The 25036-nt window shown below is 40.8% G+C and overlaps 1 protein-coding gene across 1 annotated transcript in view; it reads left to right on the plus strand.

The window, feature by feature from the left end:
• dlgap2a (discs, large (Drosophila) homolog-associated protein 2a) overlaps positions 1-25036 on the plus strand; it is a 974428-nt gene that overhangs the window by 51995 nt on the left and 897397 nt on the right. Inside the window, exon 2 of the mRNA XM_087978243.1 lies at positions 19788-19839. The gene's annotated coding sequence lies outside the window, so the exon portion shown is untranslated. The remainder of the gene's footprint in view (positions 1-19787; positions 19840-25036) is intronic.

A 25036-nucleotide genomic window follows, 5' to 3' on the forward strand; every position in this document is an offset into this window, starting at 1 on the left:
TTTACTCCTGCCACTGAATGCCTGTTTCTCATCCAAGTTTTGACAATGCACTGGCAATCACATTTTCTCGTCCTGCCATGTGCACAATTTTCAAATTGAATGGCTGTAACAACAAGCTCCACCTAAACAGTCTGAAATTTTTGTCCTCAAATTTCTCCACAAATTTCAATGGGTTATGATCAGTGTATATGATTGTCTCAGATACCTTACTGATAACCTAAATGTTGAAATGTTGTAATGCCAATACTAAGCTCAAAGTCTCCTTCTCAACTGTTGAATATTTATGCTGATGAATGTACAGTTTCATGGAGAAATACCTGATAGGTCTTTCTATCTTCTTGTCATCTTCCTGCACAGCACTTACACCCAGATCACTCATATCAATAACCATCTTGAATGGCTTTGCATAATTAGGTGTGGCTAATACTGGGGCAATGGTTTACACAGCTTTCAGGTTGTCAAATGCCTTCTGACAGTCCATTGTCCACTGAAACATTTTGCCTTTCTTTAGTAATTCAGTAAGTGGAGCAGCCACACTGCTAAAATTTGGTACAAATTTCTGATAAAACCCACTCAAACCCAGGAATCGTAGTGCTGCTCTTTTTGTTGGGAAACTCCCCAATTACCTTTGTTTTTGCATTCCATGGGGCCATTTGTCCATGTCCAATAACATGGCCCAGGAAGGTGACTTGGCCTTTGGCAAATTCACTTTTAACCAAGTCCATCACCAAGCCTGCCTCCCAAAGCTGATCAAACAATTCTGATAAATGTTGCAAATATTCCTTCCCTGTGTGACTAAAAATCACCAGGTTATCAATATAAGCGACACAATTGAACAATCTGGAAATGACTTTATTAGTCAGTCTTTGAAGTGTGGCTGGTGCACTTTTCATACCAAATGGCATGACTTTAAATTGATACAGTCCATTTGGCATTATGAAAGCTGAAATTGCCTTCGCTCTTTTCGACAAAACTCTTTTTGTTTTCCTTCCCTAACAAAATACCTTTTGAGCATTTTCACATGAAGCACTCTGTGAGATTTCTTTCTGTCTGAGTCCTTATCAAATAGCTCACCACACTCACTCAATCATCTTTCAACTTGATAGGGTCCACTAAACCTCCTGTTTAAAGGTTCACCTACCACTGGCAGTAACACTAACACCTTATTTCCGATAGCAAAATTGCAAGTTTTTAATTTCTTGTCTGCTTCCTGGTTCATTGTATGCATTATACTTTAAATGCTGTCTAGCCAACTCCCCTGCTCTATTTAACCATTCCCAAAATTTTCTCACACAGTCTAAATATGGAGCTAAGGATAGACAAGTCTCCTCGCCCTGATGGAATGCATCCCAGTGTGCTAAAAGTGTTGCTGGAAGAAATAGCAAATGCACTTGTGGTAATTTTCCAAACGTCACTGGACTCTGGGGCAGTTCTAGCAGATTGGAAAACAGCAAATGTGACACCACTATTTAAAAAGGGAGGAAGACAAAAATGGGGAATTATAGACCAGTTAGCTTTACTGCTGTAGTGGGGAAAATGCTTGAGTCTATTATCAAAGAAGAAATTGCAAGGCATCTAGATAGAAATTGTCCCATTGGACAGACACAGCATGGGTTCATGAAGGGCAGATTCATGTTTAACTAATCTTTTGGAATTCTATGAAGATATTACAAACACATTGTGTTGTATCCAGATATCCAAAAGGCATTTGACAAAGTGCCCCACAAAAGGCTGCTGCATAAGATAAAGATACATGGCGTTATGGGCAATGTATTAGCATGGATAGAGGATTGGTTAGCAAACGGGAAACTTTTTTGGTTGGCAATTAGTTACTAGTGGTGTACCTTAGGGATCAGTGTTGGGACTAAAATTATTCACAATTTACAAAGATGATTTGAAGTTGGGGACCATAAGTAGTGTATCAAAGTTTGTGGATGACACTAAGATGAGTGGTGGAGCAAAGTGTACAGAGGACTGTGAAACTTTGCAAAGGGACACAGATAGTTTAAGTGAGTGGGCAAAGGTGTGCCAGCTGGAGTACAATGTTAATTAATGTGAAGTTATCCATTTCGATAGGTATAACAATAAAAAGGACTGTTACTCAAACTGCAGCATGCTGCTATGCGGAGGGACCTTGGTGTCCTTGTGCATGAATCACAGAAGGTAGTTCTGCATATGCAACAAGTAATTAAGGCAAATGGAATTTTGTCCATCATTGCTAAAGGGATGAATGTAAAAGCAGCGAGGTCATGATGCAGCTGTTTAAAGAGTTGGTGAGGCCACACCTAGACTATTGCATGCAGTTTTGGTCTCCTTACTTGAGAAGGGACGTATTGGCATTAGAAGGGGTGCAGAGGAGGTTCACTAGGTTAATTCCAGAGTTGAGGGGGTTGGCTTATGAGGAGAGACTGAATAGACAGGGATTGTATTCGTTTGGAAAAATGAGAGGGAATCACATAGAAACATATAAAATTATGAAGGGATTGGATAAGGTAGACGGAGAGAGGATGTTTCCACTGGCAGGTGAAACTAGGACAAGAGGGCATAGCCTCAAAATTAGGGTGAGCAGGTTTAGGACTGAATTGAGAAAAAACTTCTTCATCCAGAGGGTTGTGAACTGATGGAACTCCCTGCCCAGTAAAGTAGTTGAGGCTTCCTCAGTAAACGTTTTTAAAGCTAAGATAGATTTTGTTTGAACAATAAAGTTATTAAGGAATATGATGAGAGGGTGGGTATGTGGAGCTGAATCCAGAAAAGATCAGCCATGACCTTATTGAATAGCGGAGCAGGCTCAAAGGGCCAGGTGGCTTACTCTGGTTCTCGTTCTTATGTCCTTATGTTCTCATGTGGTCTTTGAATGCTGACTTACCAATTTCTTCTTAATCAATTTTAGGAGTTCTCTCACTTCATGCCAAAAACTAACTCAAATAGACTGAATTTGGTCAATTCATTTGGTGCATCTCTGATGGCAAAACATACATATAGAATTCCTTTATTCCAATCATCTGGATAGTCTTGATTATAAGCCTTCAACATGGGCTTTAATGTCGGATGCCGCCTTTCTACCACTCCCTGCAATTCTGGATGATGTGCAGTAGATTTGAATTGTTTTATTCCTAAACTCTCCGTAACTTCCTGGAATAACTTTGATGTAAAGTTTGACCCTTGATCTGATTGTATATCTGTGGGTAGTCCATATCTATTGCATAGATTAGAGTAACTCCTGTACAGTCCTTTTAGCTGTGATATTGCTTAATGTAATGGCCTCTGGTAATTTAGGGGACACATCCATTATTGTTAATATATACTAATTCCCACTTTTTGTTTTAGGTAGGGGCCCTATGCAATCAATTAAGGCTCTTGTAAAAACTTCCTCAAATGCAGGAAACGGTATTAAAGGTGTGGGCTTTATTACTGCCTGTGGTTTTCCAACTACCTGACATGTATGACCTGTCTGGCAAAATTCATCTACATCCTTGTGCAGTCCAGGCCAGTAAAAAGTTTTTGTATTTTAGCTTGTATTTTTCTTACCTCTAAATGACCCCCTCCTAATAGTTCATGTGCTACTCACAACACCTCCTTTCTATAACCCACTAGCAATACGACTTGTTGAACTTCTGCCTATTTTCCATCTGTGATGGTCTCTATTTCCTCATTAAGACATCATTTTTAGGAAAGTAGCACTTGGATACATTTAGATTTTTTTTCCATGTGTGCCTTCTGATGCAGTCACTTTAGTTTCTCATCTTTCTGCTGTAACTCAAATAATTTCTCTGAACTAAAGATTTCTACTTTGTCATGTATTTGCTCCTGTTTTGCATCAAACATTTAAGCAAACAGGGTCTCTGCTAATTCCATTTCAACATTCTTATCGGTACTCTTTGATCTCTCCTGTTTCAACTGGTGACTTTGTGACCTCGTTATCTCACTGTCAGGAAAACTTCCAGGATATGCTTCCTGCAATAGTTCAGTTGCCTGAGTTTCCACTAACTTTTCAACCAATGTAGGCAGCACTCCTACCTGTGAACCAGCTATATCTTTAACAAGGATGAATCATATATCTGGAGGTGAGAGTTTGTCCAGTTCTCTTAACATGACTTCTTCATTCTTCCCTGGACACTCTAACCTCAATCTACATAACTGAGCACTTCTTGTCTCACCATGAATTCCCTTTACTAGAACTATTTCTGGCAATAGTCTTTCAGAAGTACATATCTACTCATCTTTCAACATTACATTTTGAGAAGATCTTGTCTCTCTTAATATTGTAACCTCTTTACCTGCTGGTCCTGGCCTATGTGAGTAAACTTTACCTTCGCAAGTATATGATTTAAGAATATCCGGCATTTCCTCCTTAACCAACCTCTGACCAGGTTGTACAAATCTGGTGCAGCTTTTTAACCTCACTGTGCTTGCCATTACCACACCAACAAAATTCACTGGCTTATCCTGTTTACCTATATCTGGCTTCCCAGTGCTTTTCCTAACCCACCAACACTGTGATTTCGCATGGCCTACGTTATTGCAGTGAAAACACCTGAGCTTTTTAACTTCTCTTTTCCTTTCAAGGGTTTCCTTTTTCCTCTGTGGTAAGTTATCCTTATGTTCTTCACTGAGATCTACCTATCCCTTTTCACATGAGGATTTCTCTTTTGGATTGAGATTGATGTTGGAAGCCAAACTTTGATTTTTGAATGAACTCATAACCATCAGCCATTTCAGCTGCTAATCTTGCCTCTTTGATTAGATTAGATTAGATGATTAGATTACTTACAGTGTGGAAACAGGCCCTTCGGCCCAACAAGTCCACACCGACCCGCCGATGCACAACCCACTCATACCCCTACATTTACCCCTTACCTAACACTACGGGCAATTTAGCATGGCCAATTCACCTGACCTGCACATCTTAGGACTGTGGGAGGAAACCGGAGCACCCGGAGGAAACCCACGCAGACACGGGGAGAACGTGTAAACTCCACACAGTCAGTCGCCTGAGTCGGGAATTGAACCCGGGTCTCTAGCGCTGTGAGGCAGCAGTGCTAACCACTGTGCTACCGTGCCGCCCCTTTGTTTCTCACTACCTCAAGAAGTGAATTTTTGAACTCCAAAATAATCATCTAAGAGCATCTATATTTGCTATATTTTTAATGCCCTTATCCACCTTTCAAAATTATTTTTTTTGATCCTTTCAAACTCAATGTAGGTTTGACCAGGGTACCTCCTTAGATTCCTGAAACGCTGTCTGTAGGCTTCTGGCGCAAGCTCATAAGTACTTAAAATGGCTTTCTTCACCTCCTTGTATGTCCTAGATACCTCCTTTGAGCATGATGCAAATACCTCAATAGCTCTACCTACAAGTTCTGTTTGGATCAACAAAACCCACAGAGTCACTGGCCAGTGCATTTGTTTATCCATCTTTTCAAATAAGATGAAAAAGGCTTCAACATCCTTCTCCTCAAATTTAGTCAATGCTTCAATATATTTAAGCAGCTTCCCACCAGGCCTTTGGCTCCGCTGGATTTGCTCATTCTTATTCTCTTCCTCATGAAGCTTACCTTCAGCCTTCATCTCCATCCTTTTCAGCTGACTTTCCTGTCGAAAGTGCCAATTTCTGAAGTTCAAACTCTCTCTCTTTCTGTGGTTGTAGCTATGTTTTCTGAGTTGGGAAGTTGATTTGCAGACATTTCATCCCTTGTCTAGGTGACATCTTTAGTGCTTTGGAGCCTCCTGTTCCTTTCTGAACCCTTTCAAGTTTCTCTCCCTCCTTCCTATTGGAGGGTGATCAGAATTGCACACAATACTCCAAAATTTGTCAGCTGATTCTGGAATTGTGCTTTTCGCTGTTCAACAATAAGTGACTGTCCTTCCCAGTCAGGCTTCCTAAATTATTACAGGATTAAAAATAATTAAAATTAACCAAGAAGCCATTTTGCTACAGCTTATCAAATCCCTGGTTAGACCTCATCCAGAATATCATGTAATGTTTTGGCAAATCACATTAAAAGGGACACATTTGCATTAGAATGCAGGTTCACTAAAATGTTGCCAGAGTTCCACGTGCTAGATTGAGAAGATATTGTGTGAACTAAGTTTGTATTTCCTGGAATACAGAAAATAAAAGATGTGACTTGATTCAGAGTTTTTAGAATTTTAAAACCAATACACAAAATAGAGGAAAATATGTTCTACTCATGGGGGTGTCTTGGACAAGGAATGTGACATGAAAATCAAAATTCAGGATTAAAGTTAGGCAACACTTCTTCATGTAAAGGATAGTAAACAGAAAATCTTTTCAGAAGAAGTAGTCGAAGCTAGGTTGCTCAATCATCTTAAATGTGACCTGTGCAAGTGGATAAAAATTGCATACAGAAAACTATCATCTCATGAGAGACTATAACATATTTTGAGGTGATGAATGGTCTCTTGCAGAGCCCTGCAATAAACAAGTGTAGCTTCTAGTAAGTGTGGACAAACAGGAGGCTGGAAGAACACAGCAAGCCAGGCAGCACCTTGTGGAGATGTCAATTTTTCGCTTATAACCCTTCTTCAGCATTGGAGGTGGGAGTCGGGGGAGCTACAGATAAAGTAGGGGTACGCAGGGTGGGGAGAGTAGCAGAATGATGAGGTAATGATATGAGAACACAGGTAGTGGGTACGACCTGGTTGGTCAATGGGAGGGATGAATCTGGTTGGTAGCTGGAAGGAATGGTTGGTAGCAGGAATGGAAGGGAGCAGGCAGGGCTGCAAAAGGAGCTGGGAATGGATGGCAAGATTATTTAAAATTCGAGAACTCAGTGTTAAATCCTCTGGGCTGTAGGTTGCCTAGGTTGAAGATGAAGTGTTGTTCCACCGATTTGCAGTCTGATTAACTGCGGCAATGGAGGAGGCTGAGGATGGACCTGTCGGAGGGGGAATTGAAACAGGTGGTCACTCAGGTCATTTTAAGCCCAGCGAAGATGCTCGGTGAAATGCACACCTCATTTACATTGGGTCTCACCAATGTAGAGAAGACCACATCGAGAGCACTGGATGTAGTAGCCTAGGATGGAGGAGATGCAGGTAAACTTCTGTCTCACCTGGAAGGACTGTTTGAAGCCCTGGATGGAGGTAAGGCAAGTGGTGTATGGGCAGGTATTGCATCTTTTTCACTTACAGAGGAAGGTGCCAGGGGAAGTGCGATGCAAATCAGGGAATAGCGAAGGGAATGGGTGGGAAGGTAGAGACAGTGGGGAAGGGAAGATGTTCTGGGTGATGAGGTCGAATTGGAGTTGGCAGAAAAGTTTGAGGGTGATAAGTTTGATGCGGAGGCTGATGGAATGGAAAGTGAGGACAAGGGGGAATTCTTATTTTTATTATGTTTTGGGGGAGTGCTTAGATCTTTAGGGCGGGGAATGAAGGAGATGCTATAGACGGCTGCCTGGATGACAGGGGACAACCTAGTCTACTGCATCCAGTGCTCCTAATGTGAGATTCTCTATATCGGTGAGACCCAATGTAGACTAGGTGTCCATTCCTTCGAGCATCTATGCCGGGCCCAAAACAGTCAATCTGACTCCCAGTCACCACCCATTCCCACTCCCCCTCCCCCTCAGACATATGCAGTCTCATTCTCATCCATTGCCGCAGTGAATCCGACCACAAATTGAGGGGAACAATACCTCATAGTCTGCCTGGGCAGCCTACGGCCTGGAGGACTTAACATTGAGTGCTTGAATTTTAATTAATCTTCCCTTCCATCTCCTGGCTCCCTTTCCAGTCCTGTCTTCACCCTTCCCCTCCACCTACTGATCCTTCCTTCCAGCTACCAACTGGATTTATCGCTCCCATCGACCAACCAGGTTGTACCCACTACCTATGTTCATCTATCACTACCTCACCATTCTGCTACTTGCCCCACCCCATCCCACCCCTCTGTCTTTATCTGTAGCTCCCCCTAGTCCTACCTCCAGTCCTGAAGAAGGGTTACACCTGAAACATTGACTTCTCCACCTCCTGATGCTGCCTGGTTTGCTGGGTTCTTCCAATCTCCTGTTTGTCTACTTTAGATTCTCGCATCTGCATTTTTTTTTGTCTCTAGTAAGTGTAAGCCTGCCACACTGCAAGCTCAACTAGTAATCTTGAATTGGGATGTCAGTGTAATTCTAGATATATTTATGGTTCTTCAGCCTGAAGTCGTGGAATCACACCTGAAGTTGGATACCATGTAAATCCAAGCTGGTTGAGTATAGTCAGTACTCTGGCTGTTTGTAGCAAGCAAAGGTGCATGCTGTTTTATGCAATTCACCAGTTATCGAGATGTATGCCTTACATACCGAGCATCACATTGGCACAGAAAAATGAGAGAGACAGGTGGAGCAAACCATTTTGTGCTGCAGCTATGCTACTATATGAGTGATATTCTCCATTGCATGATGCTGCTTTCAAGCCAAAAAGACATTCTTCGTGTTCCGCAGATGGGGAATGTTGATAGAGGTTCGGTGTCCAGTGACACCATCCTAAAAAAGATTTGTTACCATCTTTCTACCATAGCTCATGAAGATTAGTATGTCATGATAATCTCTAAGCCGACGAGGAGAGAGGCCATTCTAGACTTGGTACTCAGAAACGAGCCGGGGCAGGTATCAGATCTTATGGTGGGAAAGCATTTTGGTGATAGTGACCACAACTGCCTCACATTCTACATAGCTATGGAGAAGGAGGGGATTAGGCAAAATGGGAGGATATTTAGTTGGGAAGAGGGAACTATGATGCGATTAGACATGAGTTAGGAAGCATGGACTGGGAGCAATTGTTCCATGGTAAAGGCGCTATAGACCTGTGGAGACTGTTTAAGGAACAGTTGTTGCGAGTGATGAATAAATACATCTCTCTGAGACAGGCAAGAAGGGGTAAGATAAAGGAACCTTGGATGACGAGAGCGGTGGAGCGTCTCGTCAAAAGGAAGAAGGTAGCTTACATAAGGTGGAGGAAGCTAGGGTCAAGCTCAGCTCTAGAGGATCACAGGCAGGCGAGGAAGGAGCTCAAAAATGGTCTGAGGAGAGCCATGACGGGGCACGAGAAAGGCTTGGCAGAAGGGAGAACACAAAGGCATTTTACACTTATGTGAGGAATAAGAGAATGGTCAAAGAAAGAGTAGGGCCGATCAGGGATAGCATAGGGAACTTGTGTGTGGAGTCTGAGGAGGTAGCGGAAGCTCTAAATGAGTTGTTTGCTTCTGTCTTTATGAAAGAAACGAACTTTGTAGTGAATGAAACCTTTGAAGAGCAGGTGTGCATGCTGGAATGGATAGAGATAGAGGAAGCTGATGTGCTGAAAATTTTGTCAAACATTAAGATTGACAAGTTGCCAGACCCGGACCAGATTTGTCCTCGGCTGCTTTGGGAAACGAGAAATGCGATTGCTTCTCCACTTGCATCCTCGCTCTCCACTGGAGTTGTACCTGAGGACTGGAGAGAGGCAAATATAATTCCTCTCTTCAAGAAAGGAAATAGGGAAATCCCTGGCAATTACAGACCAGTAAGTCTCACGTCTGTCGTCTGCAAGGTGTTAGAAAGGATTCTGAGGGATAGGATTTATGACCATCTGGAAGAGCATGGCTTGATTAAATGCAGTCAACACGGCTTTGTGAGGGGCAGGCCATGCCTCACAAACCTTATCGAGTTCTTTGAGGATGTGACTAGAAAAGTTGATGAGGGTCGAGCTGTGGATGTGGTGTATGTGGACTTCAGCAAGGCATTTGATAAGGTTCCCCATGGTAGGCTCATTCAGAAGGTCAGGAGGAATGGGATATAAGGGAACTTAGCTGTCTGGATACAGAATTGGCTGGCCAACAGAAGACAGCGAGTGGTAGTAGAAGGAAAATATTCTGCCTGGAAGTCAGTGGTGAGTGGTGTTCCATAGGGTTCTGTCCTTGGACCTCTACTGTTTGTAATTTTTATTAATGACTTGGATGAGGGGATTGAAGGATGGGTCAGCAAGTTTGCAGATGACACAAAGGTAGGAGGTGTCGTTGACAGTATAGAGGGCTGTTGTAGGCTGCAGCAGGACATTGACAGGATGCAGAGATGGGCTGAGAGCTGGCAGATGGAGTTCAACCTGGATAAATGCGAGGTGATGCATTTTGGAAGGTCGAATTTGAAAGCTTATCCATCCTGACCAGATATCGTAACCTAATCTAGTCCCATTTGTCTGCACTTGCCCCTAAACCCTTCTTATTCATATTCCAGTCCAGATGCCTTTTAAATGTTGCCTCCACCACAACCTCTGGCAGCTCATTCTATACATGCACCACCCTCTGCATGAAAAGGTTGCCCCTTAGGTCCCTTTTATATCTTTCCCTTCTCACCTTAAACCTATGCCCTCTAGTTCTTGACACCCACACCCCAGGGAAAAGGCCTTGCCTATTTATCCTATCCATGTCCGTTATGATTTTATAAGCATTCGATGCTCCAGGGAAAACAGCCCCAACCTCTCCCTATAGCTCAGATCCTCAACCCTGGCAACATCCTTATAAATATTTTCTGAACCCTTTCATGTTTCACAACATCCTTCCGATACGCATTCAGTATCTCCTGTGTTCCACATATTGGCTGCCTTGCTGATCTTTGAGGGGCCCTATTCTCCCCTTAGTTGCCCTCTTGTCCTTAATGTATTTGTAAAAACCCCTTTAGTTTTGTTTTCCACGTATTTATATATTTCTCCTTAACCCTATTTGCCAAAGATATCACATGTCCCCTTTTTCCCCTCCTGATTTTCCTCTTATGTATACTCTAATTGTCTTTATACTCTTCTAAGCATTCACTTGATCTTTCCTGTCTATACCTGACATATGCTTCCTTTTTAACCTAAACCTCAATTTCTCTTGTCAGCCAGCATTCCCTACACATACCAGCCCTACTTTTCACCATACAGGAATATACTGTCTTGATTAGATTAGATTAGATTACTTACAGTGTGGAACAGGCCCTTTGGCCCAACAAGTCCACACCGACCCGCCAAAGCGCAACCCACCCAGATCCATTCCCCTACATTTACCCCTTCACCTAACACTACGGACAATTTAGCATGGCCAATTCACCTAACCTGCACATTTTTGGACTGTGGGAGGAAACCGGAGTACCGGGAAAAAACCCACACAGACACGTGGAGAATGTACAAACTCCACACAGACAGTTGCCTGAGGCGGGAATTGAACCCAGGTCTCTGGCGCTGTGAGGCAGCAGTGCTAACCACTGTGTCACCGTGCCGCCTTTTTAAAAAATTTTTGTTTTAATTCTGGAGGTTACATTGCAGAATGGAAACTTAAAGAAAGGTCAACAACCATGACAGCATATCTTCCAAATCAATTCAGCCTCCGATTGGTGTTCCATCTAAAACATAGTAACTTTAAGTTCAGTATTTCACAAGGACTGGGCTGCAATAGGGGCCTGGAGTTTTGCAGTTACACCTCACACTCACGAAAGGGTGTCAAAACAACACTCCGTGCGATTTCTCCCTTTTAACTCTACCGAAACAAGGCCTAGCACCACATCATACCACAGCACCAGCCACAACCCTGCCCACACCTCCTGGTCTGGATCCAGCAGGGTGTTAGGACAATTAGCACTCCGAGAAAGACAAGCAACACTTAACCACATCTGTTCTTTGTTCCCATTAATCTATTTTCTCAACCTTCTTAAATCTCAAAGCATTCATCCTCACCCCTTCACTCCTCTTCCCCCCCCCCTTTACTCTCTCTCCCTCCCTCCCTTCTCCTCTCCCTCACTTTTCCCTGCCTCTCCTCTCTTTCTGTCCTAACCCCTTTCTCTGGACACTTGTTATCTAATTTTTGAATGATTTCCATTAACCTGCGAACATTTGCCGCCAATCAGCTTTTGAACGTTCTTGCCTAATACTGTCAAAATTAACCTTCCTCCAATTTAGAACTTCAACTTTTAGATCTGGTCTTTTCTTTTCCATCACTATTTTAAAACTAATAGAATTATGGTTGCTGGCCCCAAAGTGCTCCCCCACTGACACCTCAGTCACCTGCCCTGCCTTAGTTCCCAAGAGTAAGTCAAGTTTTGCATTTTCTCTAGTAGGAACATTCACATACTGAATCAGAAAATTTTCTTGTACATACTTTACAAATTCCTCCCATCTGAACCCTTAACTCGATGGCAGTCCCAGTCTGTGCATGGAAACTTAAAATCCCCTACCATAACTATCTTATTATTCTTTCTGATAACTGAAATCTCCTTACAAATTTGTTTCTCAATTTCCCACTGACTATTAGGAGTTCTGTAATACAATCCTGCTAAGGTGATCATCGCTTTCTTATTTCTCAGTTCCACCCAAATAACTCCCCTGGATGTATTCCCAGGAATATCCTCCCTCAGTGTAGCAGTAATACTATCCCTTATCAAAACTGGAATCAATAGGTAGCAAGGTGCACACTCTACATTAGGAAGAGTCATTGGAAGGTGTTTGTGGTTGTTGGAGGTTAGTCACCTGAGATCAAGGACATGTGGACGTCACGGTGGCACAGTGGTTAGCACTGCTGCCTTACAGCGCCAGAGACCTGGGTTCAATTCCCATCTCAGGCGACTGACTGTGTGGAGTTTGCACATTCTCCCCGTGTCTGCGTGGGTTTCCTCTGGGTGCTCCAGTTTCCTCCCACAGTCCAAAAATGTGCAGGTTAGGTGAATTGGCCATGCAAAATTGCCCGTAGTGTTAGGCGAAGGGGTAAATGTAGGGGAATGGATCTGGGTGGGTTGCACTTCGGCAGGTCGGTGTGGACTTGTTGGGCCGAAGGGCCTGTTTCCACACTGTAAGTAATCTAAGTAATCTCTGTTGGAAATACTCAGTGTAGTATTCTAGGCCCAACAATCTACAGCTGCTTTATCAACAATCTTTCCTCCATCATAAGATCAAAAATGAGGATGCTTACTGATGATTGCACAAAGTTTAGCACTGTTCGTGATTCTTCAGATATTGATGTGGTCCATATTCAAAAGCACAAGATCTGAACAAGATTCAGGCTTGGGCTGTCGAGTGCCAAGTTACATTCATGCCACACGAATGCCAGGCTTTGACCATCACCAATAGCAGACAACTTAGCCAATGCCTTTGACATTCAATGGTATTACCATCTCTGAATCCTCTTTCCAAATACATGATCACGTCCATCTAGAAGGACAAGGGCAGCAGATATATGGGAGTACCACCACCTACAAGTTCCCCTCAAAGCCACTCATCATCCTAACTTGAAAGTATATTGCTATTCCTTCACTATCACTGGACTTGGCTCCCTACATACATTGCCAGTCACCCCACAGCAATTGGGATGTGCAATAAATGCTGGCTTGCCAGCATTGCTCACATCTCACAACTGAATGCTCTTGGCTTGCCTCCTATATTATATCCTTCATAAATTTGAGCTCATTAAACCTCTCTATATTTCAATTCACATTAAACCTTGTTCAATTATAACTCCACTGCTTGTTGACCTATACTGGATCCTGATTCAGCAATGACAAATTTAAAATTCTCAACTTGATGTTGAAATCTATCTACAGTAAGTCCCTCTTTCTCACCCAGCCATGTCAGAATTATATATTTTATCACTTTCTGCTGCCCTGATATTCATTATTCCCACTTCCGTGGCCTTGCAATCAACTCCATTTAAAGCTCTGAAATTTCCACCCTAAGTTTATCTTGCCACCTTATCCTCTTTAAAATCTAAATCTAACTAGTTTTCTCACAGTCTTTGTAACTTTGCAACAGTCTCAAAAAGTGTCTGAAGAAATAGCCAGTAAAGTACCTAGTGGTGTTTTATGCTGTTAAAAATGCTCTCTAAATGAAAGCTACCATTGTTGAAAAAGTTTCATGGATTTTTATGACATTTAAAAATTAATACATGGCACGGGAGACGTGAAGAGCAATGAGCGTGCTTTAATTCTTAAAATTAATTGCTTTGTTCATTTCTTAACAGCTATCTGAAAATCATGCACCACTATCAAAATCTGGATACTCTACTAGCTACAGCTCGAAGATTGTATGAATTGTAGCACCAAAGATGAGCTCTGCATATACATAAGGTGGATTGCAGTGCAATTTCTTTGGTCATACAGACAAGATTTTTGGAGATTTGAATCTAAATGACACTCTGGACATTTCTAAATTACATCTTTGGTAGGAATTATGCAGAAATCTGCAAAATCCAAATGTTTGCAAATTATTTAGTAAGGGTAATCTTATGCCAGAGGTCTTGTGACACAGTAGGTCCTGTGCTAGACTCTGAGCTAGTGGCTTCGAGCTTGAGTCCTTTTCCAGACTTTAGTGCCACAGAAGGTGTGCTCGTAACTGGGCAAACAGGTTGATTATCAACCTGCAAATTCTTCCAATATGTCTGGTGGCAGCCACTACAGTTTGAAGACCACCTGTCAACCATTCTGTGGGAAGCAGAAACTAAAATTTAAGGATAAAATTGGGCTCTTGAAGACAGAAACGGGTGAATTTATTACGGGGAACAAAGAAGTGGCAGAAGAGATGAATTAGTACCTTAGATCTGTCTTCACTGGGGAAGATACGAGCAATCTCCCAGATGTAATAGTGGCCGAAGGACCTGAACTGAAGGGAATTTATATTAGGCAGGAAATGGTGTTGGAGAGACTGTTAGGTCTGAAGGCTGATAAGTCCCCGGGACCTGATGGTCTGCATCCCAGGGTACTGAAAGAGGTGGCTCTAGAAATCATGGATGCATTGGTGATCATTTTGCAATGTTCTATAGATTCAGGATCAGTTCCTGTGGATTGGAGGGTGGCTAATGTTGTCCCACTTTTTAAGAAAGTAGGGAGAGAGAAAACAGAGAATTTTGGACCAGCTAGTCTGACCTCGGTGGTGGGAAAAATGCTGGAGTCAATTATAAAGGACAAAATTATGACACATATGGATAGCTGTAACAGGATAGGTCGGAGTCAGCATGGATTTATGAAGTGGAAATCATGCTTGACTAATCTTCTGGAATTTTTTGAGGATGTAACTCTGAAGATGGACAAGGGAGATCCAGTGGATGTAGTATACCTGGACTTTCAGAAAGCCTTTGATAAAGTCTCACATAGGAGGTTAGTGAGAAAAATTAGGGCACATGGTATTAGGGGCAAAATACTGACATGGATTGAAAATTGATTGGCTGACAGGAAACAAAGAGTAGTAATAAACAGCTCCCTTTCAGAATGGCAGGCGGTGACCAGTGGTGTGCCACAGGGATCAGTGCTGGGACCGCAGCTTTTTACAATGTACATTAATGATATAGATGAAGGTATTAAAAGTAATATTAGCAAATTTGCTGATGACACAAAGCTGGGTGGCAGGGTGAAATGTGAGGAGGATGTTAGGAGAATACAGGGTGACCTGGACAGGCTAGGTGAGTGGACGGATGCATGGCAGGTGCAATTTAATGTGGATAAATGTGTGGTTATCCACTTTGGTGGCAAGAACAGGAAGGCAGATTACTACCTAAATAGAGTCAAGTTGGGTAAAGGGGCAGTACAATGAGATCTAAGTGTCCTTGTACATCAGTCAATGAAAGCAAGCATGCAGGTACAGCAGGCAGTGAAGAAAGCTAATAGCATGCTGGCCTTCATGACAAGAGGAATTGAGTATAGAAGCAAAGAGGTCCTTCTACAGCTGTACAGGGCCCTGGTGAGACCACTCCTGGAATATTGTGCGCAGTTTTGGTCTCCAAATTTGAGGAAAGACATTTTGGCTATTGAGGGAGTGCAGCGTAGGTTCATGAGGTCAATTCCCGGAATGGTGGGAATATCTTACACTGAAAGATTGGAGCAACTGGGCTTGTAAATGCTTGGGTTTAGAAAGCTGAGAGGAGATCTGATTGAGACGTATAAGATTATTAAAGGATTGGACACTCTGGAGGCAGGAAGCATGTTTCCACTGATGGGTGAGTCCTGAATCAGAGGACATAGTTTAAAAATAAGGGGTAGGCCACTTAGAACAGAGTTGAGAAGAAACTTCTTCACCCAGAGAGTGGTGGGTGTATGGAATTCTCTGCCCCAGAAGGCTGTGGAGGCCAAGTCTCTGGATACTTTCAAGAAAGAGATGGATAGAGCTCTTAAGGATAGTGGAATCAAGGGTTATGGGGATAAGGCAGGAACAGGATACTGATTGAGGATGATCAGCCATGATCATAATGAATGGTGGAAGTTTAATCATTGACCAACATACTTCAAATGAAAGTCCATGATTGCAAACACCCTCTTAAGACATGGTGTTGGAAAACAGAGAAACTGTTACAAGTCCAGATGACTGACAATTGATTTTACTTTTTCCTTCCTGATCAGAATACATTGGAAACTATCTTAACCTTACCTGAAATGCAATAAAGTTTACTGCTGTGAATTCATAGACAATACGTCTTAAACATTATCTTTCCTCTGAATGTGCACAATAGCAATGTTATTAGTTGATGTGGTCATTCAATAAAGCAGTATAAAACATGTTCTCACTTAAAGCATAGATATTTTGCTTAAGTACTTACACACTTTAACAGAGTTTGTTTATTATGCAAATCTACAGGAATATTGTTAATGGATACATAGTATTTTACACATCAATTTGACTTCTATATGCCATGCAACTTTGATTGTTTGGCACGACATTTATTCATACATTTAAACAATTTGAAATAAATAGATACAAACTGAGAAAATGCTGGAGAAGTTCAGCAGGTCTGGAACATCAGAACTGAAAGAGTCATACTGAATTCAAAATATCAACTCTGTTTCTCTCCACCGACCCTGCCAGACCAGCTGAGTTTATCCACCATTTTCAATATTTGTTCCAGATTTGCAGTATCCACCATGCTTTGCTCTTTTTTGACTGAACTAAATTGATGCTTGATGGATCCATGCACAGTTTTATACAATAATATGGTATTTTTTAGTTCTTAAAGAATGTTGTGTCTTATTGATTTACAATGATTCTTTAAGTCACTTTACAAATTCTCATTTCAAATGGAAAATTGGAAGAGATTGTATCATTTTCATATCCGTAACCATTATTTAAAGTAAACCTTTTGTAAACATCTGAATCTGGCTTTAGGTTGTGCTGTTTTATGATTTTTTTTATTTATCTCCAAATTCTCAGATGTTATCATCTATTATCTCAAAATAATTTGTATTAAATATGAATTAGCTTATTCTGAAATTTCTACGACTTCTGAATGTGGCAATCTGAAATTTGATATCAATTTGCATAATTTTCTCATTGATGGAAACATTGATTGATTTCTTTGCCTAAAAAGAATTTAAGGTTATTAGGTATCCTTGGCAATGTGAAATTTGGAATGCAAATGTATCAGTAGTGATGTCATAATTGACAGAGTAGGCTTGTGGGGCCAAATGGTTTATTTCTGTTCTTAATTTGTATGGCTATATGTTTGTGCTGTACTTCTTATGACATTCTAAAACAGAATTCATTTGCAATTAATAGCAACACCATATAATTTTAATATGTTTGCAATAGGTTGGTAAGTTATAGATGTATCAAAACCCAATTACCATCCAAATTATAGAAAATGTTCATTTATATTTCATTATTATAAGTTGAATAGTCATATTAAATTGCAAATGTATAAAATGCTGTTGCAAAAATACCACCTCAACTGTTCAAGGAGAACTACCACATATATCTGTAGCACTCTGCAACAGTGTAGTTCAACAGAATAGAACTGTAGCAATTGAATTTTGATTCAAAAGCAATTGCAAAGTATTTGTCACAAGTAAAGAATTATTAACTTTTAAGCATAAATTTTAAAATATGAATCTAATATGAATGTCTCCTTCACAGTATATTTGAATTCAGTTCAAAAAATAAACAGGGAGATAGACAGCAAAAAACAATAGGCAAATAGTCTCACGTCTGAGATTGGAAAAATACTAGAATCCATTATTAAAGAGGTGGAAAATTATAATACAAATAAGCAGAATCAATATAGCTTTGTGAGGGGAAAATTACATTATTTGAACAAGTAATAAGCAAGATAAATAAAGAGTTAATAAATGCAATGTATTTTGACTTCAAAAAAGGTATTTGATAAGGCCAAATAAAAGACTGCCATAGAAGAGTATTGGAGTTGGGACATCATATTCTAGCTGTATAGGATATTGGTGAGGCCAGTTTTAGAGTACGTTATATCATTCTGGTCATCCCATGATAGGAAGGATATTATTAAATTAGAGTGAGTACAGAAAAGATTTACAAAGATGTTACTGAGGCTGGAGGGTTTGAATTATAAGGAGAGGCTGGGACTTTTTCACTGGAGCGTAAGAGGTTGTAGGGTGACTTTATAGAGGTTTATAAATCATGAGGGCTTAGATAAGGTGAATAGCAAAGGTCTTTTCCCCACGGTAGGGGAATCCAAAACTGAAGGGCATAGGTTTAAGGTCAGAGGAGAAAGATTTAAAAAGGGACCCAGGTAGCAATGTTTTCACGCAGAGGGTGGTGCGTGTATGGAATGAACTGCCAGAGGAAGTGGTAGATACAGGTACAGTTACAACATTTAAAAGACATTTGAACAAGTACATGAATAGGAAGGGGTAAAAGGATATGGCCAAACACTGACAAATGGGACTAGTTTAGTTTGGGAAACTGGGTCAGTATGGATGGTTTGGACCAAAGGGTCCGTCTCCATATCGTATGACTCTATCAGACAAGACAACATGGTAATGAGGTAACGTATTGGCATGGCTAGAAGATTGCAAAACTTACAAGAAATAGAATTGGGGTTTCAAGGTTTGCAACTAGTTAACTAGTGGAGTGTTGCCGGGATCAGTGCTAGGACCACAACTATTTACTATTTTCAGTAATGGTTTTGGTAAAGAGATTGATTATTGTAGCCAAATCTGCTAACGATATGAATTTGGCTAGGAGAGCAAATTATGTTTGAAAGGGGTGGCTATGGGTTAACTGAGTGGTGAAAATTTAGCAGCTAGAGTGTAAAGTGGGAAAATGCAAGGCTGTCTACTTTTCCAGAAGGAGTAATAAAACAATATTATTGAAATATAATTTAGAAATGTTTCTCTCTCTATGGTACAGTGGGGAATAGACATCCTCATACATGAAACTCAAAAAGCCAGCAAGCATGTACAGCAAGTGATTAAAAGTGCAAATGAAATTCTGGCTTTTATAGCGAGGGAACAAAATATACAAGTTGATGCAACTGTACAGGGAATTGGTGAGACAAACCAGATTACTTTGTGCAGTTTTGGCTGCCTTTAGGAATGGGAGACAGTTTTGAGAAGATTCATAAAGCTAAGTTGTGGAACAAAAGTGTTGTTGAGTGAGAGGTTGGTTGAGCATGTTGAACCTAAAGATACTCATTTGAGTTTGGAAGAATGAAAGGTGATTTTATTGAAATATATAAGATTCTGAGAAGGCTTAACAGCAGAAATGTTGAGAGAATTCCCCTTGTGCAAGAGTGAATATATTGGATATATTCAAGATAGATGAAGTGAGATGAGGTGAAGTTGATAGATAACTTGAGAGCTATTAAGGTGTGGGTGGGATAGGCAGAGAAGAGAGTTAAGTGCATATCAGATCAACAAGGATCTTACTAACTTATGAAGCAGGCTCAAGAGGCAGAATAGTTTTTTCCTGCTCCTATTTAAAATGTTATGATAAAGATGAAATCATTTTCTCTCATACCAGTAGTTTTAAATGACAAGTAGGAATCAAATCTTGGTATTGCGTTTTATAAATATTATTAATTTGTATTCCTTGCACAGATACCACGTATTCTGCAGAAGCATTGCTGTATTTTACCTGAAACAAACACAGGTAAAGTATTTCTTTTGTGTCATTTCAATATTTTATAGAAGTAAAAAAAAAATTATTATTTTTGAATTCTTACATGCTTGTTTTCATAATTGTAATTCTTAGCAATTTGAAAGCTGAACTTGTGTGGTCCCTGTTTTAACAGTTCAATTTCTTGTGAGGAATTCAAAATAAATGAGATACTAACTAAAGTTTGCTGAACAAACTGTATGAAAAGAAGGTTTATGAAGCTTTTTCATCACAAATGGACTTGTTGCACGCTCATCATCTTACGCAGATAGAAGGATGCTGATGATAAAAAACTTGTAGTAAGCATTTGCGAATGATTTTAAAACCTTTCATAATCCAAGGATTCAAATCATTTAAAAAAGCAACTCTTCACTGCGGACTGGAGAAAGATGTTCATATATCATGCAGAGCACAAATATAGATACATTTGTAAAGAATGAATTTGTGATTTGAGTACCTGGTGTGCACAAAAAATCTCTTATAGGATTGAATCACTACTTGGTGATTAACATTTCAATTTCTAATGGATGAGTTGAAAACACCATTGATTCTTCCTGTTAATAACATTATCTCTCAGTTTCCTATGATACTCCTTTGCAATTTATTTTATGCAAATATAAAGGGGAGTCACTTTTGTTCAGATTTTTTCATATTATGAACTGAAATGCTGCGTAAAGCATTCTGGTCACCACCTCTCTAATCTAACTTTACAGATTCTTAAATTGCTTTTTTAAATGATTTGAATCCTTGGATTATGAAAGGTTTTTAAATCATTCATAAATGCTTACTACAAGTTTTTTATCATCAGCATCCTTCTATCTGCGTAAGATGATGAGCGTGCAACAAGTCCATTAGTGATGAAAAAGCTTCATAAACCTTCTTTCAATTTTGAAAGTAATTTCTGGAAATTTTAAACCATGGACTGAATTTGTAAATTGTATTTGTAAAATCTTTCAAAACCAATTGAATCCAATCATAAAGATAGGTTACTGTGTATAATGGGATGCCAAAGAGTAGCTACATGTATTAATGCCTCCTTTGGTTTAGAGATGTAACTGTTCTTTGCATTTATATAATTTAACACAGTGGTTCTTGCAATCTCCAATAACTCGTTCTCCATGTGGTGTCAGCCTCAGTCAGAGTCATAGAGATGTGTACATGGAACTAGACTCTTTAGTCCAACTTGTCCATGCTGACCAGATATCCTAAATTAATCTAGTCCCATTTGCCAGCATTTGGCCCAAATCCCTCTACACTCTTCCTTTTCATATATCCATCCAGATAATTTTTAAATGTTGTAATTATACCAGCCTTTGCCACTTCCTCTGTCAATTCATTCCACATATGCACCAACCTCTGTCTCTTATGTCCCTTTTAAATCTTTCCCCTCTCACATGAAACCTATGCCCTCTGGTTTTGGACTACCTCCCCTTGGGGAAAAGACTTTGACTATTTACCTTATCTAAGGCCCTCATGATTTTATAAGCCTCTATAAGATCATCCCTCAGCCCCCAATACTCCAGGGAAAAAAACCCTTGCCTATTCAGCCTTTCCCTATTGCTCAAACCCTCCAACTCTGGCAACATCCTTGTAAATCTTTTCTGAATTCTTTCAAGTTTAACAATGTCCTTCCTTTAGAAGAAAGACCAGAATTGAACACAGTATTCCAGAAGTGGCCTAACCAATATCCTGTGCAGCCACAACAAGACCTCCCACTTCTATACTCATTGCACTAATCAATAAAGGCAAGCATACCAAATGTCATCTTCACTATCCTGTCTACCTGTGACTCCACTTTCAAGGAACTATGAACCTGCACTCCAAGGTCTCTTTGTTTGGCAACACTCCCTAGGAACTTACCTTTAAATGTATAAGTCCTGCCCTGATTTTCCCTACCAAAATGTTGCACCTCACGTTTATCTAAAGTAAACTCCATCTGCCACTCCTTGGCCCATTCACCCATCTGATCAAGATGCTGTTGTACTCTGCGGTAACCTTCTTTGCTGTCCATAACATCACCAATTTTGGTGTCATCTGCAAACCATACCTCTTACGTTCACATCAAAATCATTTATATAAATGACAAAAAGCAGTGGACGCAGCACTGATCCTTGTGGCACACTAATGGTCACAGGCTTCCCATTTGACAAACAACACTCCACCATCACCTTCTTTTGCCTACTTTCAAACCAATTTTGTATCCAAATGGCTAGTCACTATATTCCACATGATCTACCTTTGTGAACCAGTGGAACCTTGTTGAACACTTTACGGAGTCAATATGGACAACATCCACCACTCTGCCTTCATCAGTCCTCCTCATCACTTCTTCAAAAAACTCAATCAGGTGTGTGAGACACGGTTTCCGACACACAAAGCCATGTTGACTAAATCCTAATCAGTCTTTGCCTTTCCAAATACAAGTAAATCCTGTCCCCTCCCAACAATTTCTCCACCACTGATGTCAAGCTCACCAGTCTATAATTCCATGGCTTTTCCTTACCACTGTTCTTCAAAAATGGCACCACATTAGCAACCTCAAGTCTTCCAGCATCTCGTGGCTATCAATGATATAATATCTCAGTAAGCGGCCCAGCAATCACTTCCTTAGCTCCTAGAGTAAACCTGATCCCACCCCTCAGATTTATTCGCCTTTATGCATTTTAAGGCATCCAGTTCCACCTCCTCTGTAATATAGACACTTTTTAAGATATCGTTATTTATTTCCCCAAATTCTCTAGCTTCCATATCCTTCTCCACAGTAAACACTGATGCAAAATACTTGTTTGGTATCTCACCCATCTCCTACGGTTCCACATATATGTGGCCTTGCTGATCTTTAAGGGGCCCTAGTCTTTCCCTTAATACTCTTTTGTCCGTAATGTATATGAGAAATCCTTTGGATTCTCCTGAAACCTGTTTCCAAAGCTATTTCATGTCCCCTTTCTCACTTCTGATTTCCCTCTTATGTATACTTCTACTGCCTTTATACTCCTCTAGGTATTCATGATCCGTACTGTCTATATCTGACATTTACTTCCTTTTTATTGATCAGAACTTCAAATTCTCTAGTCATCCAGCATTTCCTACACCTACCAGTCTTGCCCTTCATCTTGACAGGAACATAGTGTCTCAGGACTCTTGTTATTTCAATTTTGAAAGCTTCCCACTTCCAGCAGTCCCTGTATCTGTGGATATTGCCCCCAACCAACTTTTGAAAGTTCTTGCCCAATACTGTCAAAATTGGACTTGCTCCAATTTAGGACTTTTAATTTTCAGATCTGGTCTATCCTTTTATGTAACTATTTTAAAACTAATAGAATTATGATCACTTGCCTCAAAGTACTCCCCTACCTGATACCTCAGTCAATTGCCCTGCCTTATTTCCCAAGAGGTCAAGGTTTGCTTCTTCTCTAATAAGTACATCCATGTAACAAATAAGAAAATGTGCTTGTGCACACTTAACAAATTCATCTCCATCTGATGTTCTAACACTATGGCATTTTTGGTCTATGATTGGAAAGTTAAGATCCTCTATCATTACTACACTATTATTCTTCCAGATACCTGAGATCTCCTCACATATTTGCTTCTCAATGTTTTTTTTGGGGGGGGGGGGGGTCATGGGTCACTGGTGTTCCCTTGAGCCACTGTGCTGCCCATCTTATCTATGGTGCCATCCGTTAATATTTCTCCCCTTAGACTCATAGAGTCATAGAGATGGAAACAGACCCTTCGGTCCAACCCGTCCATGCCAACCAGATATCCCAACCCAATCTAGTCCCACCTGCCAGCACCCGGCCCATATCCCTCCAAACCCTTCCTATTCATATACCCATTCAAATGCCTCTTACATGTTGCAATTGTACTAGCCTCCACCACATCCTTTGGCAGCTCATTCCATACACGTACCACCCTCTGCGTGAAAAGGTTGCCCCTTAGGTCTCTTTTATATCTTTCTCCTCACACCCTAAATCTATGCCCTCTAGTTCTGGACTCCCCGATCCCAGGGAAAAGACTTTGCCTATTTATCCTATTCACGCCCCTCATAATTTTGTAAACCTCTATAAGGTCACCCCTCAGCCTCCGACGCTCCAGGGAAAACAGCCCCAGCCTGTTCAGTCTCTCCCTGTAGCTCAGATCCTCCAACCCTGGCAACATGCTTGTGAAACTTTTCTGAACCCTTTCAAGTTTCACAACATCTTTCTGATAGGAAGGAGATTAGAATTGCACGCAATATTCCAACAGTGGCCTAACCGATGTCCTAACCAAAGCCTCAACATGACCTCCCAACTCCTGTACTCAATACTCTGACTAATAAAGGAAAGCATACCAAATGCCTTCTTCACTATCCTACCTGCGACTCCACATTCAAGGAGCTATGAACCTGCACTTCAAGGTCTCTTTGTTCAGCAACATTCCCTAGGACCTTACCATTAAGTGTTTTAGTCCTGCTCAGATTTGCTTTCCCAAAATGCAGCACCCCGCAATTATCTGAATTAAACTCCATCTGCCACTTCTCAGCCCATTGGCCCATCTGGTCCAGATCCTGTTGTAATCTGAGGTAAACTTCTTCGCTGTCCACTGCACCTCCAATTTTGGTGTCATCTGCAAACTTACTAACTGTACCTCTTATGCTCGCATCCAAATCATTTATGTAAATGACAAAAAGTAGAGGGCCCAGCACCAATCCTTGTGGCACTCCACTTGTCACAGGTCTCCAGTCTGAAAAACAACCCTTCACCACCACCCTCTGTCTTCTACCTTTTAACCAGTTCTGTATCCAAATGGCTAATTCTCCCTGTATTCCGTGAGATCGAACCTTGCTAATCAGTCTCCCATGGGGAACCTTGTCGAATGCCTTACTGAAGTCCATATCGATCACATTTAGTGCTCTTCCCTCATCAATCTTCTTTGTTACTTCTTCAAAAAACTCAATCAAGTTTGTGAGACATGATTTCCCACACACAAAGCCATGTTGACTATCCCGAATCAGTCCTTGCCTTTCCAAATACATGTACATCCTGTCCCTCAGGATTCCCTCCAACAACTTGCCCACCACTGAGGTCAGGCTCACCGGTCTATAGTTCCCTGGCTTGTCTTTACTGCCCTTCTTAAACAGTGGCACCACGTTTGCCAACCTCCAGTCTTCTGGCACCTCACCTGTGACTATCGATGATACAAATATCTC

Source organism: Chiloscyllium plagiosum, unplaced genomic scaffold, assembly GCF_037043375.1.
Source record: "Chiloscyllium plagiosum isolate Xiang-an unplaced genomic scaffold, Cpla_swu_hap1 HiC_scaffold_3, whole genome shotgun sequence".
In the NCBI taxonomy this organism is placed as follows: Eukaryota; Metazoa; Chordata; class Chondrichthyes; order Orectolobiformes; family Hemiscylliidae; genus Chiloscyllium; species Chiloscyllium plagiosum.